Raw genomic sequence first — 16,181 nt, 5'->3', positions numbered from 1 at the left:
GAACCTTGTGAATATGGCACTTGAGGACATGGTGTAATGGTGAACATGGTGGTGGTGCTATGCTGACAGCTGGATTTGATGACTTCAGAGGTCTTTACCAACCTTTATGACTCCATGATTCTTCTACTCATGAAGCAAGCAACATCTTCGCTATCTCAGGAGACCAAGTCATCACATCCTTTTTCCATGGCATGAGCAGATAAAAGAGATAGATAACAAAACCCTCCTTTGACATGGGTGACAAATCTCAGCCTGCCAGTTATCTCAGTCAGTAGGTATTGCCTATGCGTAATGTACAGAGCATCCAAGGGTTTTCATAAATAAATGAGACATTCATGTTCCAATCCTACTCATCCATGTGTTGACTTTTATTCATACATCTTCTGTAATCAACCTGCATAAAAAATTAACCTCACTGCTTCTTTGCCTCTTCTGCAAGGAATATGTTAAATATATGAAGAAAGAAAAGCAGAGGGAAATCATAACACGTTCTCAGATCAAATTTGGTAGTTAGCTAATTTCAAAACATCTTTATACTTTGGTGCTTAGGAGAGGATCAATATAACTGTAGACCTGAGGCACAGGAAGTTCTTATTACCATCATGATACACATTTGTTTGAGGCAATTTTTCCCTACACTTCCACTCATGCAGTGTGGGCTCTCAGCCTCCCCACCTGCCAAATAAATCCTGCAGGATGTCACATGCAAAGTGTCTGTTTCCTGGCAGGAAATGCCCTGTGACCCTTGGCAGCAGAAGCCTCTTTCCCTTCAGTCTTACTGAGTTGCTTTGTGTCCTCTCTGGGTGAGAGTTGAGAATGTTGCTCCCTTGGAAGATCTTGGACTAAACCCTAGGTAGGAAGGATGTGATGTGCAGCATCTTTTGTCAGAGATAAAATGCAATTAGCCTGGAGGATGTGTGAGCAGAGGAAACGTACAGGAAAATTGAATCACATGACTCTGATGAAGTGTTTAAAAGTACTTGTCTCAAAAATAGGACAAAGTGAGTTAAAGTGCAGGAAAGGTGGAATCCTTGGGCACAGTCTTTCAGTGTGGCCCAGGTTTCATAACCTATCAAAATGTATCTTTAGCCTCTGTGGATTCTAACAGATAGGGTGTTTGTGATGTCTCTTCTGTCTTTTCACATGAAGTCATAGCAACCACAGATCTAAACTGCACTTATTTTGAAGATGTAGAACAAAAAATTATGTTTATAATAATACATATTTATGTAGAGTACCATGTCTCTATAAAATTTTCAGTAAGAGTAAAGGAAGATTTCAATCTATTTACAATTTGTATTTGGTATCAGTGATTTTCAGTATCACACCTGGATTTTTCATTCTCAAATACAGTAAAATTTGTTTACTGATTTATTGAAGTCAAACTCTTCTTACTTATATGGTCCTTCCATAAGTGAAGAATGTATTCATTCTTATTGTTGAAAAAAAATTAATTAGAAAAGTTTTATCTTATCAGATTTGCATGTCATTGGTGTTTTTATGTATTTGGTTCAAGTAATTTTATGACTGAAACTGACACTATAGGCAGACAAGACACAGTACATTTAAATAAAAACATAATAAATAGTCAGGCAAGGAAATGAATGGAATAAATTCAAAATTATCTGCAGCAGAGTGACTTTCCCAGAAGGTCAGCTTACAAAATTAATTTCACAAGGCTTATTTCTAGAAATTTTGAAATTTCATTTGGAACACCCAGCTTAGACGAAATGTTCAAATTGAAAGTAACAGCCACAGCTTTGTAAACAGGAAAAGTCTAGTGTAGTACCACATTATACCATTATTTGGGTTAATTGTGCCACAAAAAGCACAGAATTTTGGCCATACAAATTGATAGCAATTAAAAATATAAAAGTGATTTCAAAACATGTTATATTATCGGGTAATATTTATGTTTGTTTACATCTGTACAGAATCATTTTATTTCTGCTCTCCCTCTTCTGGTCTTTTGTCATGAAATTTAAGAGAAATTAAATTGAGAAGAATACCTCCCAGCAATGTGTTCAATTGACATTTCAGGGATTTTCTGCTACCAATTCTATTCAGAGAGCTATGTGCCACATTTCCTCGAGGAGACAAAGTAAATGAAATTTCTGCGAGACTATTTACAAGGCCTAAGCAGACCAGAGCTGCTCTCTGTGGACTTCCCATTTCCTCTGTGTGTTCAAGCTGTGATTAGTGCAGGGTTGGAGAGGAGCCACCCTCATTTCAGGAAGCCGAGGTGGGCAGCCCCTGACTGCCCTGTGCTCCCTCCCTCACGGCACATCAAGAGCCATCCTGGTTTGCTCCCAGCTTCCTCACCAGGATGTAATGATGCATCCAAGCCGTGAGCCATTTCCTTGGATTGCACCTCCTCTGCTAGTGGTTGGCTAGATAAGGGATGTTATACTTACATATGCTCCATAATTTCTTTGATGGACACGATTTATCAAAGGGACATCCTACCCTTCCTTGTGCAAGTGGGACTACGTGGGGCTGTGTACGTGCTCCCAGTCAGGGCATGCTGGACTGTGCAGGCAGCTCTGCTTCTGCTTAAGGGATGCCTAATGGTGGCACAGCACTGGCACAGGTCCCAGATGTGGCACCAGCAAGAATCTACAATGATTTTTTTAAAATCACATGCTACTTGATCCCTTAGAATTTTGTCATATGTCACCTAGATAGCTTAGGCATTGCTTGCTTATTTACAGCTTTTACAAAATTATCCTCATTAGTGATCACAGTCGCTCATTTAAGAAAATGGCACTGGAATTAAAGGGAGGTGGCAAATAGGCACAGATGCCACACTGTATGATAATGTTCATAGAAGATAAATAGTCCACAAACTTTTCAGTTTAATATCCCTGGATCCCAAGTTTATTTTGGCAGCTTGCTTCCGTTTCCATTGATACTATAGGGCTTAGACCCTCTGTTCAGTTCAGGTAAGAGGGACGCATAATACCCACTTGAGAAATATATGAGACAACATTTAGGTCCAGGCAAGGGAGGAGATGCTGAGAAAATGCTGGTTAGCTGAAAAGGTTATTTTCAGGACATCCAAAACATTGTTGAGATCCTAACCGTATGTTTTGGCAAAGGACTATTTAAGGAGGAAGCATAAAACAAACATTGTTGTTTTGTGTGAGTTATTTTGTGGCTTCTTTTTTCAAGATTCTTTTGTGTAGCAGGGACAGTATTAAAAAACAAGGAAATGCTGACTGAGAAATGAGAAAGCTGGGAGTGGTTGGTACCACAGGTGCACTGGAAGTAGAAGGAAATGAGAAGAGGAAATCTCATCTTAAGATTTACCATTAAAAAAAAAAAAAAAAGCCTTCTAGAACAAAGTGACAAAATTCTCATTTTCATATCTCTTGTCCTCCTCATTTGGGAGAGAACTGATGTTTCATAAGGGCAGCCAGTGGGGATCAGTGAAATCAAGAGAGAAAACAGCCTATCTGTTGTGGCCAAATGATACAGAGAAGAAAGAAAAAGGGGGAGAAACTGAGGAGCAAATAAGAATTATTAGTTAAACAACTAAGAACTTAATTAATTTATAATCCTGGGAAGAGCAAACTGAGGTAATCAGCAACAAGGCTAAATCAAATAGCTCTATTCCATTTAAATATTCTGGCCAGTCTGCCTTTATTCGGTAGCAAGAGAAAGAAGTAGGAGTTGGCAAGGTTTTGCCAGTACCAGATAGAAAACTAAAACCATCAAACCCTGTATGTACTGCTGTTGAAGAACATAATAAAAATACTTTTCATTTAACCATTCAATACTTGATGGATGTATCAAGCAGATAACAGCATTAAAGCAGAGAATAAAAAATTAGTGTATTTCTGCACTTAAAAAGCTGTTAATGATAAACATTTAATCCTCAAACTAAAAATAGGCAGGTGGTCAGCCATGCACTCAATAAAACTTTTTTTTGATACTTTAAGACAAAAGCTGCATCCATATATGATGCAAATTGTGTTCCATAAAGGAGGAAGAGATGTGCTTTTTTTCTATAATTAATGCAAACTTAAGCAAATAGTACGACACACAGTGTTTACTAGCATATTACAAGATTTATATCACAATCATTTACTCATCTCTATTACTAAATAGACATATTATTGAATCTCAAGATTCTCCATACTCAGAAAACTATTTTCTGGCATTTTGTGCTCACAGTTTATTCATTGTTTTTTTCTTCTAGGGAGGCACACTTTGTTTCTGAAGTTTCCAGCATTCACAAAAGAGCACATCTTACTACATTGTGGCAATATTAAAATGAAACAAGCCTCAGTTAGACAACAATTATTTTGACATAAAGACTTAATGACAGCTTGGCTTACTTTGATTTCTGTTACATGAATTTTTTCTATATCTGAAAATTCTCCAATTATTGTTATAAAACTTTAATGATAAAATTTATAAGATCAGGTACACAATTTACATATATAAGGAAGATCATGGAAGTTACAGTTGAGAGTTGTTTCCTCTTTCTTTTCAAGCAGGTGTTCAAAAGGGGATTCATTTGACATGGTAAAAACAGCAAGATTCTGAAAATTCCTAACCTCACAAAGCCCTTGGGCCGTGTGCTTAACATTAAGTTCTGGGACCACATTAGAGTCAATGGAACCATTGAATTAGGAAATATAAGTCTGCTCAAGTGACTTGCTGTATTAGAGTCAATATTTTCTGCAGAGTAGTCACAGATGCTCATTCCTGGAAGTGCTCAAGGCCAGGCTGGATGAGGCTTTGAGCAGCCTGGTCAGGTGGAAGGTGTTCCTGTCCATGGCAGGGGATTTGGAATTAAAGAATCTTTAAGATCTCTTCCCATGCAAGTCATTCTATGTTTCTATGATCCTATGGTTTTCTGACTCTTACAGAATGGAAATCCTTAGATCAGGATTTAACATTAAATTCAAATAAAAAATATAAAATTTCCATCCTAATGCAAATATACCTTTCACACCATTTAATTTTACTTTTTAGTACCAGGGATTTAAAAAGGTAAGGTACTCAGCATTTTTAACTGCATATGACTGAACAAAATCCTGAAAAATTGCTATCCTAAAAACTTAAGGAACACACAAACTGGGTCCAGAAATCCAACACTGTCCAATCCCAGCCTTCAGGAAGCTGCAAAGATATGTGTTCTGTAAGTGCATCAGGTTTTACCACTGCATTATTCATATGGAAAGAGTGCTTTGAGTTGCTTTGTAGACTTCTGTGTGCTGAGTTAGGGCTCTTCAGGGATATGGCAGAGCTGAAACTAAGGTGTGGGAGACACCCTTTCAGTCCTCTGGCCCACATTTCTGTGTGTACTCAGAGAAGCTATCCTGTGGGCTGGGTAGAGATGAATATTAATTTGATGTAATGATTAGGGTGGCAAATACCTAATTATTTTATCCTCCATGGAAAAGTTCGAGCAGGCTGATGCTGAATTGCTATGAATTAAAGACTGTTGTGATTGTTACTTAGTACGTGCATTTTCTCATATTCCAGTTTGTTACAGAAACAATGGAAAGAGGCAGAAGGAGATACGTCCGGTACTCTAAATTTAACTTCCATATGTTTCCTTTTCTCCGATATTTCAAAATCCCTCTTTTTGCTCATACTGTTCCTGAGATGAAATTTGATTTCATACATTGTTGACAACATTCAAATTTGAAAGAAACACAGTCTGATTTTTTCTGCCAATTCCAAACCTGATTTTATTTTGAGAAAAATACTGGATTAATTTCAGCTTATATAGAATTTTCATTCAGTTCCAGGACCATTATTACGGGTATTTTGGTCATGACCACTTGTTTTCCTTGTGTCTTTTTTTCTGTAAAGATCCAGATAAAGTTGGTGTCTTCTCTGGTTATGCAAGGATAAGAAAAATATTGAGAATACTAGAGGATTTGGGCACTATCCATTCTCTGTTAGGGAACTGGAGGTTTGTGTTAAATAACAGAAGAAGGTTTTTCACTCAGGAGGTAGTTAAGCCCTGTATCAGGTTCCCCAGGGAAGTGGCCTAGGTACCAAGCCTGACAGAGTCCAAGAAGAATTTGGACAATGCTCTCAGGTACATGGTGAGATTCTTGGGGCATCCTGCACAAGGGCAGCTGTTGGACTCGATCCTTATGGGTTTCTTCCAACTCAGCATATTCTAGGATTCTATCACTAATCCTCAGTGTATCCTGGCAAAGCAATTCTTCTTTCACTGGCAAGGCAATTGGATAGTTCATACACAATGAATATTTACTTGCTTGTTCATGGGGTTTGATGATGTCTAGGAGTCTGACAGGTACTAACTAGTGTCAGTAGTTTGTTGTGATAAATCAAGTGTCAGTCTGCATGTTGTTCAACATCTCACCTGATTAAATTCTTAGGCATATAAAGATGTTCCACTCCAAGAAGCTTGAAGGACAGTAAACTGATTTAGGGGTGAAAGACTTGGGTTCAGATCCCTGAGGCCCATGTCTGTTCATCTGCTGGCTATTCAGCAATAAGCCATGCTTGGATTCCCCTTGGACACAAACCATTGTCCACAAACACCCATCCCAGCAGGATGTCCAACCTCCACCTGGCAAACCCAAAGCTATCTTCTTTCTAGCCAAATAATGCTTGCATATTTCCACATAACACAACAGTTCCAGGAGACAAGACCCATGAAACAACTTTTCTCTGTAGGAAATATGTTTGAATCGTCCGTGTGTCACATGAATGTACTAATCTGTGGGCTGTTGATTATTTGCAGAGAGAGTTTCTTTACATTTTCCAATCAGGAAGAAAGTGCCTCTCTTGGGAAAAACCCCTAACATTAAGCCGAATATGGCTTTGTTTGTTTGTTTTGTTTTGGTGTGGTTTGGCTTGGGTTTTTTTTGGTTTTGGGGTTTTTTTTCGCAGTGTCCATCTACTTCCCTGTAAAGCAGTAGGGTACACCATGGTCACAGCATTCAGGGTCACAGAACACCGCTCCAATTCCAGCTGGAGAACACAGGCCTATGGACAAATATTTTTAATATTCACTGAAGTATTCCTTCGAGCTGATTAATTTTATGTGTTAAGTAAGGTTTTCTGAAAACTTCAAGGGAGGGCTTCCAGGCATCACAAAAGAAACCAATGGCAAATAGAGGGGTAAATTACACCTCACATCCCATGCCAGGTTTAAGTTCAGTCTCTGGCTTATTTTCACTTGGTAGCAATACAGATGCATTTTGGCAACGTAAATTTTAGCTTTACTGTGCAGGCAGGGAACTTACAGGCAACTAAGAGTTCAGCAAAAGTACCTGATAGGAACTCAAAACTGGTTGTTTGGATTTGCAACAACAGTTGGACTCTATCTGTCTAGTTTTGAACCGTCACTCGCACTGGTGGTTTTTTTCCCCCTCTGAAAAAAAAAACAAAACAGGAAAATACTCTTTAAAGCCTCCTCAGCTCTCCACCACAGCTGACAACTTGTGCAGTTTTCCTGAATTCTGGCTCAGGGTGGGTGTAGAGACAAGGAAAGTGTGTGTGCAGTGGATGTTTAGCTCAAAACTTGTGTCACTGTTCTACAGTGTCACAAATACCACTTGTTTTTTCCCTTGGAATCAAGACCAGATGGACAGTGGCTTCTACTGAGCAGAGGGAATCCTTTATGTAGCTAATCAACTCCAAAACTTTTGCTCCCTGAGAAAAAAAATCATTAGAGAGAAGGAAATCCCTGGTTAGGCCTCATTAAACAGTTGCTGCCAGGCATTGTAAGATCATAGATAATGAGGATCTTACTTTTCAAGGAGTTGAGTGCTTAATTCTTTCTGCCTTTCTGGTCCAAGGATTGGTGCAAATATCGCCCATCCAGAGTTTTTCTAATGGCTACAGCAAAAGCGGGCATCTGATTTTATCTTCAGACTAGTTTATGACCATTTTCCTACCCATATTCTTGTCAATAGAATCATCTTTCCTGGCTGGTTTTTGTCCAAACTGCTGGCCTGGGCTTTTACTTTCTAGTATAGAGCTCACATGGATGTGAAAAGATCTGGCAATACTACAATACACTTCTTTTGCTAACCCAAGGTTGGATTTATCTCTGTAATTAATATTTTTAACATCTAGCTATCTGTTCTTCCTTCTGAATCACTTGAAAGACAGAGATGTCTTCTCTGTTTTTTTTTTTTCTCCTTTATCTAGCAAGGTTTTTCAGTCCTTCAAAAATACATGTGTTTCTCTCCTTTATTCCTTGAATAAAAAAGAGCTACAAACAAGGGCTGAGATATGCATTCAAGGAAAAGATTAAATAAATCCTTCTAAAGCAAATGGAAGAATATGTTGACAAGAACACTTCAAAATCTATAAGTATTTACTATCAGAAGAATGAATTCTTTAGAAGGAAAACATTTATTGGCATCTAGTGGTGGTAGACAAATTAAGGTTTAATACCTATTTTAAAATGTGGGTTATCAATAAATAAAATAACACCTGTCAATCCACCATCTTTAAAATTAGCACTAGATGTCTTTTCAAATGTTATGGATTGACCCAGAGTTTAGTAGAAGAGGGAACCAGAAGTGCTTTCTCTCTACATCATCAATTACATATTAATTGATGAAGAGTTATTTTCCTCATATGAGTGACTGTTTTCAGTTTGTCTTGATAACCAAACTTTGGTAACCTCTGTACTACCACTTAAGGGCTTTTAAATGCAGTCTTGTTTTTCAGTTATTTCAGAGGTGTTGAAGTTTGCCAATATCTTACTCAAAAAACAGTTATATACTATCTGCTGCTGTAAAATAGGAAAGATGGTACTGTGGTGGGTTGACCCTGCTCAGAATCCTCTCTCCCCTCTTTCTTCCTTTAAGCTTTTATTTCTGACACAATATATTACATTCCTTTGGCCGGTTTGGATCAGCTGCCCCAGATGTGTCCCTTCCCAAGATCTTGGCACCCCCAGCCTACTGGTGAGAGGGGAAACTCTGGAGAGGCAGTGCTGATGCTGTGCCAATGCTGCACAGCACCTGCTCAAACATGGGAGTGTTACTAACACCCTTCTGGCCACCAAAACAAAACACAGCACTCGGGGGGCTGCTGTGGAAGAAATGAACTCCATGTCATACAGACCCAATGCAAGTTTTTGAAGATATACCATTTCTGTTCTCACTGTCTACACTCTGGATTTCTTAATGTTGACACATAATCTTGAAAATAAGCATCTTCCTTGAGAAGTCCAGATACTTGATCATTTGACAGAGAGATGGAAAAAATTTGATGGGAAAACGTCTAGAAGGAGCGAATGATTCATCAGGAAAGACTGAAGTACTAAATGACAGTTTAAAGGGAAGAGGATGAGCCCTTTTTCTACTTGAAGAAAAATCTGTAAGCAGGAAGCTACTGCAATAGGTACAGACTTAAATAAAAATGAAAGGGCCTCTTAGTCACCATGTCCATTTCCTTATTTTAATAAACTGAGATCAGTAGCTTGAATGTTTTTGCTGAAGATCAGACACAGTGCCTATACCAAAAGTTAGCATGTGTCTCTGTCGTTATAGCACATCTATTCCTGTTAGGCTCTGTTGCTCCATATTTTGATCACATTCCCATTTAAGACCACAGCTAAATAGAGTGCATTGAAGCAATCCACAGTAATGTTAATTATAGACTCCAGTACTGCAACATTTATTTCTAAAAACAACAAAGTTGTCAGCATGATAATTTTCTATTATTTCAACTGTAAGTCTAATCAGAATTAGTCTGTTTTCTTTCAAATTCTCTCCTTTTTCCTCCCCCTCCTCCTCCCCAGTCACAGTGATTCACTTCTGATCATCACGCAACAGAAAGAAAAGTGCAGAATTTCCTTGAAGAGAACTTTTATTTTCTTCATGTGTCTGTTTTACTAAAATACAGTGTGCCTGGGATCCAGTACTAATAGGTGATCATAATTAAGCAATAGCTAAATTCACTCACAGTGCATTTACAAGATTACACGACCCAAATAGTATTTTTGAAAAACTATTGAAAATACTATCTTAGGACTATCATAGTCATGCATACCAGATTATGATTCAAGAAGCATGTAGCAAAAACTGTCTCCTCAAAGACTAATTCCAGGACAAACAAGCTGGAAAATCAAAGTGAACGAGGTACAAAGACAGACAGAAGAACTTACACAAATTTTAGAAAACTATTACATCTATTAATTATTAAAAATATAAATCTAGAAATAATGAGTAAACCAAGAATGGGACTAGAGTAAGGAAGGTAGAACCAGGCTCTTTTGAGTGGTATCCAGTGATGGGACAAGAGACAAAGGGCGTGAACTGAAGCACAAGACATTTCCTCTGACCATCAGGAAACACTTTTTACTTTGAGGGTGACCAAGAACTGGCACAAGTTGTCCGGGGAGGTTGTGGAGTCTCTGTCCTTGGAGACATTCAAAAGTCATCTGGATATGGTCCTGGGCAATCTGCTCCAGGTGGTCTTCCTCAAGCAAGGGGCTGTACAAGGTGACCTCCAAAGGTCCTTTTCAGGCTCTGCTTCTCTGTGATTCTCAGATTCAGGTATAAGGATGCTACAACAGATTGAACAGCATGAAAGTAATGCAAGATTTCTGATGTTCAGTTTTTAGCTTCTGTTTACTCTCCCAGGCCTGTGAGTAAAGGTTTCACTTAGAAAATGTTATTTAGTTTGGGATAATTTTTATACTATGTATTGACAAGAAGAGCAGTGCTTAGCTGTCTAGTGCCATTAGTTTGCAACACAGAATAGGTAATATATTAGGGTAATGTTAATATTTGCTAGTGCTGTGTTTGGTTTTTTTCCCACTACAACATTATAATTGTGTTCATTCACTCTGTTTGTCAACAATTTTTGTTTTAAACTGGTCCTATATGCTCAGCTCTTCAAAGGTCATTTTGGGAAGGCAAACCATAATAATCTAAGTGTTGTATTTATTTATATGCAACACAGTCCTACAAAGATCTGAATTCTCAATGCCCCCTTTTTATTCATTTAAGTCTAATTCTTTCTTCTCACTTTTTTTTTTTCCCAAAAGTTTTCTGATCAATACACAGAATATTAATGCAAACATTCTGTGTAAAGAAAAATTTTCTTTTGGCTCCAGCACTCCTGGAATACCAGTGAGCAATTAGTCATACAGGCAAACTATTTTGCCACTAGAGAAGTAATTTTTCTACACTTTGTCTTTCTCTTTCACTTTTTTACCCTTTTCATTCCTAGAGATCTCTAAGTCTATCAATCTGCACACTTTCCTGCATTTATTTTTAAAATAAATCACTGGTTAATTTTCATCCTGCCATTTCAGCAGTAAGAGAAGATGAAAGAAACAAAAGAAGACACTAAACAAAATTCCATTTCTTTCTGATATCATCTTCTAACCGGTCTTTCTTTGACTGTGCTTTTTCTTAAAATTCATTATGACTTTTCTTTACCTTGAAAGTGTATTTTTTCAATTTCTCTATGTTTTGAAGGTCTTTTCTGTTCTCAATTTATTTTTGTCTTCTCCTTATTCTAAAGATTCATACAGTATGAACCCCACTGAAAACTGATTTGCCAAAGGATAAAGAGAGTAAGACTACTGGACTGCCCTTTTCTGTTGCCATTTATGGCCCTGCTGTCCCTTGAGTCCACAGAAGACAGCATAAGAATGAAATGTTCAGCAATTTCTGCATTGAAAGTTTTGGGGAGCCACAGCCATGATAATGTAGATATTAGGGTAATGTTTTTTGCTAATTGTTTTATGTTTAGAACAATGATTATATTTTTTTTAAGGAGAACATTTCAGCAAGACAAGGTTTTTAAGATGGCTTTGCTAGAAATGGAATCTGTGTTTAGCTTAAAAGAAACTAAGGAAATGAGTGAATGGTACCAAAGTTCAGGTGTAAGATGGCAGTAACTATTCACCCCCTAGCTTCTACAATTGTTCTTTTACAATTTCTTTAGCTTAGGCTTTGCCATTGCCAAGGCAGAATTTTATTTGCTGGAAATATTCTATTTTCCACCTATAATAGCAGTCCCTCTAGTTCTCTCACTAAGTATGAATTAAGACAGCTCAAACTCTACCATGAATTGATTAATCAGGTTTACAACCCAGACAGGAAAAAAATGTAGTCGTCATTTGATTTATGTCTGGCTTAATCTATAGTGTCTTCACTCAATATTTTTTCATTTCCTTCTCTACTGCTTGTGCTTCTAGTGTCTCTGCTCAGTAAAGCATTTATAACTGTGTAGTTATGTTTTTCCTGCCTTTTTAGTTGCACTGGTAGCTCAAGCAGAGCTCCACACCTTTGGTCTCATTAGCACACATCACAGGCTGCTACACACAACTGTTATCTGTGATCCTGAGTTAAATTTTATTTTAAAAGAATTCTGAAACCTCTCAATCTCAGTTTTTCTAACTTGCCATATGTGATCCCTCTGTATCCTACAGATCACCTCAGTAATTTTTGACTAAAATAGCATTGCTGAATTTCTAAGTATGATTTCAAATATGGAGAAAAATCATAACTTTTTTTTTATTTAGGAAAAAAAGTATGTTAATGTCTCCATATTTATTAAGTTTGCCCTTTTTTGAGATTTCCAATTTATTTTAAGCAGTGTGACATTTCACATCTCATTTCTTCTTTCCCTTTTTGTCAAATACCAAGATGTTTCTTCTTTTTAAACTAAGTTTTGCAAGATTCTGAATATCTCATGATACATAGTACCCTGAACATCATAAAATGACCAAAATATATCGCTACTTAAAATTAATTTACTAGGAACAAAAATTATTTGTTTTCGTTTTTTGTTGGTTTGGAGTTTTGTTTTTTGTATTTGTTTGGTGGTGCTTTTTTTCCATGAAGGAAGAAGGAGAACGTACTCCATGATGTCTTGGCAGGGGTAGCTGAAGTGCACACATTCCTTTCAAGGAAAATGTTGCAGAATGGAAGCTGGTTTGTGCTGAGTAAAACCAGCATAAAAAAACCCTGATGGTGGTGTCACCTGTGATGTAACCCATGCCTTCCTCATGTATGATTTCTGCAATTTACTACACTTCAAAGTGGGAGTTCTGCACCCTTAATTATACCACCTGGCAACTGGACCAGGATCAAATCTCCTTCCCCGCTGTATCATTCCAAAAGGTTATACAAATCCTGCTAAATCTCTGTAAAAGAGTTTGTTCAGGAGCTTTTTGGACAGCCTCCTGGACACAGACTTCTGAGAGTAAGACAAAGTTCCTCAGTGTGGGAAGACACTTTGATAGCAGGAGGAGCTGGGGCAAGGATATTGACCTTAGAATATTTTTGATGCATTTTAGTTTTGTGATTCTCTTTATGATTTGCAGCACATCAAATTTCCTTTTTTGTGGCAAATTTGTAGCTTTAATTTTTTAATGTATCTTAAACTCCAGGTTTTAGCACTTAAGGAACATCAGCTCTCAAAATACACATTCCTGCCTGCGCTGCAAGCTGCAGCTCATAAAGAACAAGCAAGTAACCAGCAGACACGTAATGGATCACTTTGCCTAAAAATCGAAGGGAACCTGCCAAATATCATTAACAGTGATATAAATTATATCTAAAATTGTCGAAAGGGAACTTCTTCATTATCCAATGGCTCAAAAACTATTTCCCAGCAGTGCCATGTTTCACGTTGCTTACAGGTTTCACATACTATCTTTATTAATTTAATTAAATAGATTTCTAAAAGTAGTGTACTATTTTCATAGACACACTTTGAAGAGCTACTCAGAATATTTTCAGCTATGTTTCTGTTGAAAGGTTTTTCTTTTTTCTTTTTCTTTTTTCTTTTTTCTTTTTCTTTTTTCTTTTTTCTTTTTTTCTTTATTCTTTTTTCTTATTTCTTTTTCCTTTTTCCTTTTTTTCTTTTTTCTTTTTTCTTTTTTCTTTTTTCTTTTTTCTTTTTTCTTTTTCCTTTTTCCTTTTTTCTTTTTTTCTTTTTTCTTTTTCTTCTTTTCTTTTTTTCTTTTTTCTTTTTTCTTTTTCCTTACCCATACTGATTTACAAGGTTTTGATGGAATTTCTTCTGAAAATGACTTTCTGGATGATTCAGGAAAGGGAGTATATTTTCAAATTTTAAAAGCTATGAAAAAGGGTAATGTTTTCAGCAGTCTTTGATCTGTAGCATGAGTTTCAAGGACAGTCCTGCTTAAAGAACAGAAAAAGTATTGGTTTTACTTGAAAACTCTGCATGTAAGGTTTCAAATGTACTGTTTTCTCTAACTACTGGAGCCATTATGAGAGCTTAACGTGACTGTAGAGAAGTGTATGCTTTCTGCTCTGAGAGGAGAATCAAGTCTTTTACACACCCTAAAATTTGACTAAAAGTTCTTCAAATCATCCTGAGTTTCCTGAAAGTTGAAAAGGAGAGGAACCACTTTAATTTCTACCTTAATTTTTACATTAAAAATATTTAAAAATGAGATTAGATTAATAACAAAGAAAAATTATTTCTTTGCACTGTTTTTCTTCTTCCTGAACTTCAGATTTGCTGGGCTTAAATGACCTGTTAAATAGTACAGGACTGAAGCCTCACAAAACATCAGCAATTAATCTGATCACATACATTAGTCAATTATTGCAGCAGATTTTTCTAAAACATGCTTTGTGATCAAGGAGGAATAATTTCCTCAAAAAAATCTTGGACTGGAGATCAGACCATTCAATGGAGTCTCACAGCTATAAAATCTGACGTATATTTTAAAGGAAACTCTGAACAGAATGTTAATAAGACATATAAGTAGGGCTTTACAGATTTCTTTCGGAACATAAGGCTTTGGAAAGCTGTCAAACACTTGAAAACATCGCAATAAATACACTCCTTCTTCATTATTTTTAGACATTTCTCAGATTCTTAAGTAATGAAAGATATCATGCCACAGAATGTGCTCAAACCGTGCCAAGTACCATATCAAGCAATGGCAGAGCAAGTTCCTGCATAGTAGTTGGGCCAGTCATTTCAAATCATTTCAACATTATTTGACAGAATGTTGATTCATTAGAAAAAACTCTCAAACACATTATTAATTCCTTGAATCGCTGCAATGTGAGAAATTCTTCACATAACTTTCACACCCAGTCACACTACCTTATTTTTTTTTCTGTAAGAAAAGTTGCAATGCAATCAACACTAGGTGCCTGATTAAAAATTCTTATGGATATTCACCTCAGATAAAATAATCCAGTAATATCTGCTTTCTATAAATACACTACTGAGCCAGTTCACTGGCAGAAACATTCGCAAAAGCCAGTGGTTTAAGTGAAGAGTTCAAGTGACTATTTTCAAGAGAATGTTGATTTTAGAATTGCTTAGAATTGGGGTTTTAGCATATATTCTCTTCTAACTCATTCAGTGAACAGAAAACAAACTCCTGATTTCCAAGAAAGGTTCAGGTTTTCAGAATTAATTACTTCTATAAAAATTTCTTATGAATTTTTACATAAATTATGCAATAAAAATTTTTAAGTCTTGAAATAGTTACAAAACTCTCTAAGCCAGCTCATACATTCAGTGACTGGCAGCATGTGCCATCCCAAATTCCCAAAACAATGCCATAAATTCCCAAATAATCTCTTCTGGTTATTGAATCAAGTTACATTTAATGAGATTAAAATTAAAATCTATTTTATTAACTGTCTGGTCTACCTGTCTCTTGATCTGTCATTGAGAGAAGCAAGGGGCAGCTACTGTTACTGTGTGGCAACAGAGAACAAGGTCTGGAAAACCAAATAGAAATGGGGCAAAATAGAGGTTTATTATCTTCTCCTCCACAGAGACAGGAGTATAACAGTACATTAATTCTGGTTTTCACACTTTCTCCTCCTTTGTTCAATATTTCCTCATGCCCTGAGAAGTGAGTGGGCTGTGGCACTGAAACACTGTGAGGATGTTTCTGTGAGTCAGAAAAGTCTTCCAGAAGCTGCTCTGTCACCCTGCAGAGCTTCTTCTTCCTCGTGGTGCCCACATGCCAGGAACATTTTGATGTTGTTTCCATGCAGGGGCAGGTAACATTTTATAGATCTTTTATACCCTCAGAGTCATGGAAATGCAGATAAAAAGATCAGTCTTTGGTCCAGTCTCCTCTGCCAAGCAAGCACACAACTTCTCCAAAGAGTGGTGTTATCTGCTGCACATGCATGCAAAATTATTCAGTCACAGCTGAGTAAAGCTGAGAAGGGGACTGATTAGTACAGTAAAAATCAGAT

The sequence above is a fragment of the Chamaea fasciata genome, unplaced genomic scaffold (genome assembly GCF_029207755.1).
Source record: "Chamaea fasciata isolate MVZ Bird 193981 ecotype frontalis unplaced genomic scaffold, bChaFas1.0.hap1 SCAF_4, whole genome shotgun sequence".
NCBI lineage: Eukaryota > Metazoa > Chordata > Aves > Passeriformes > Sylviidae > Chamaea > Chamaea fasciata.
Note: the sequence above shows the minus strand (reverse complement) of the source record.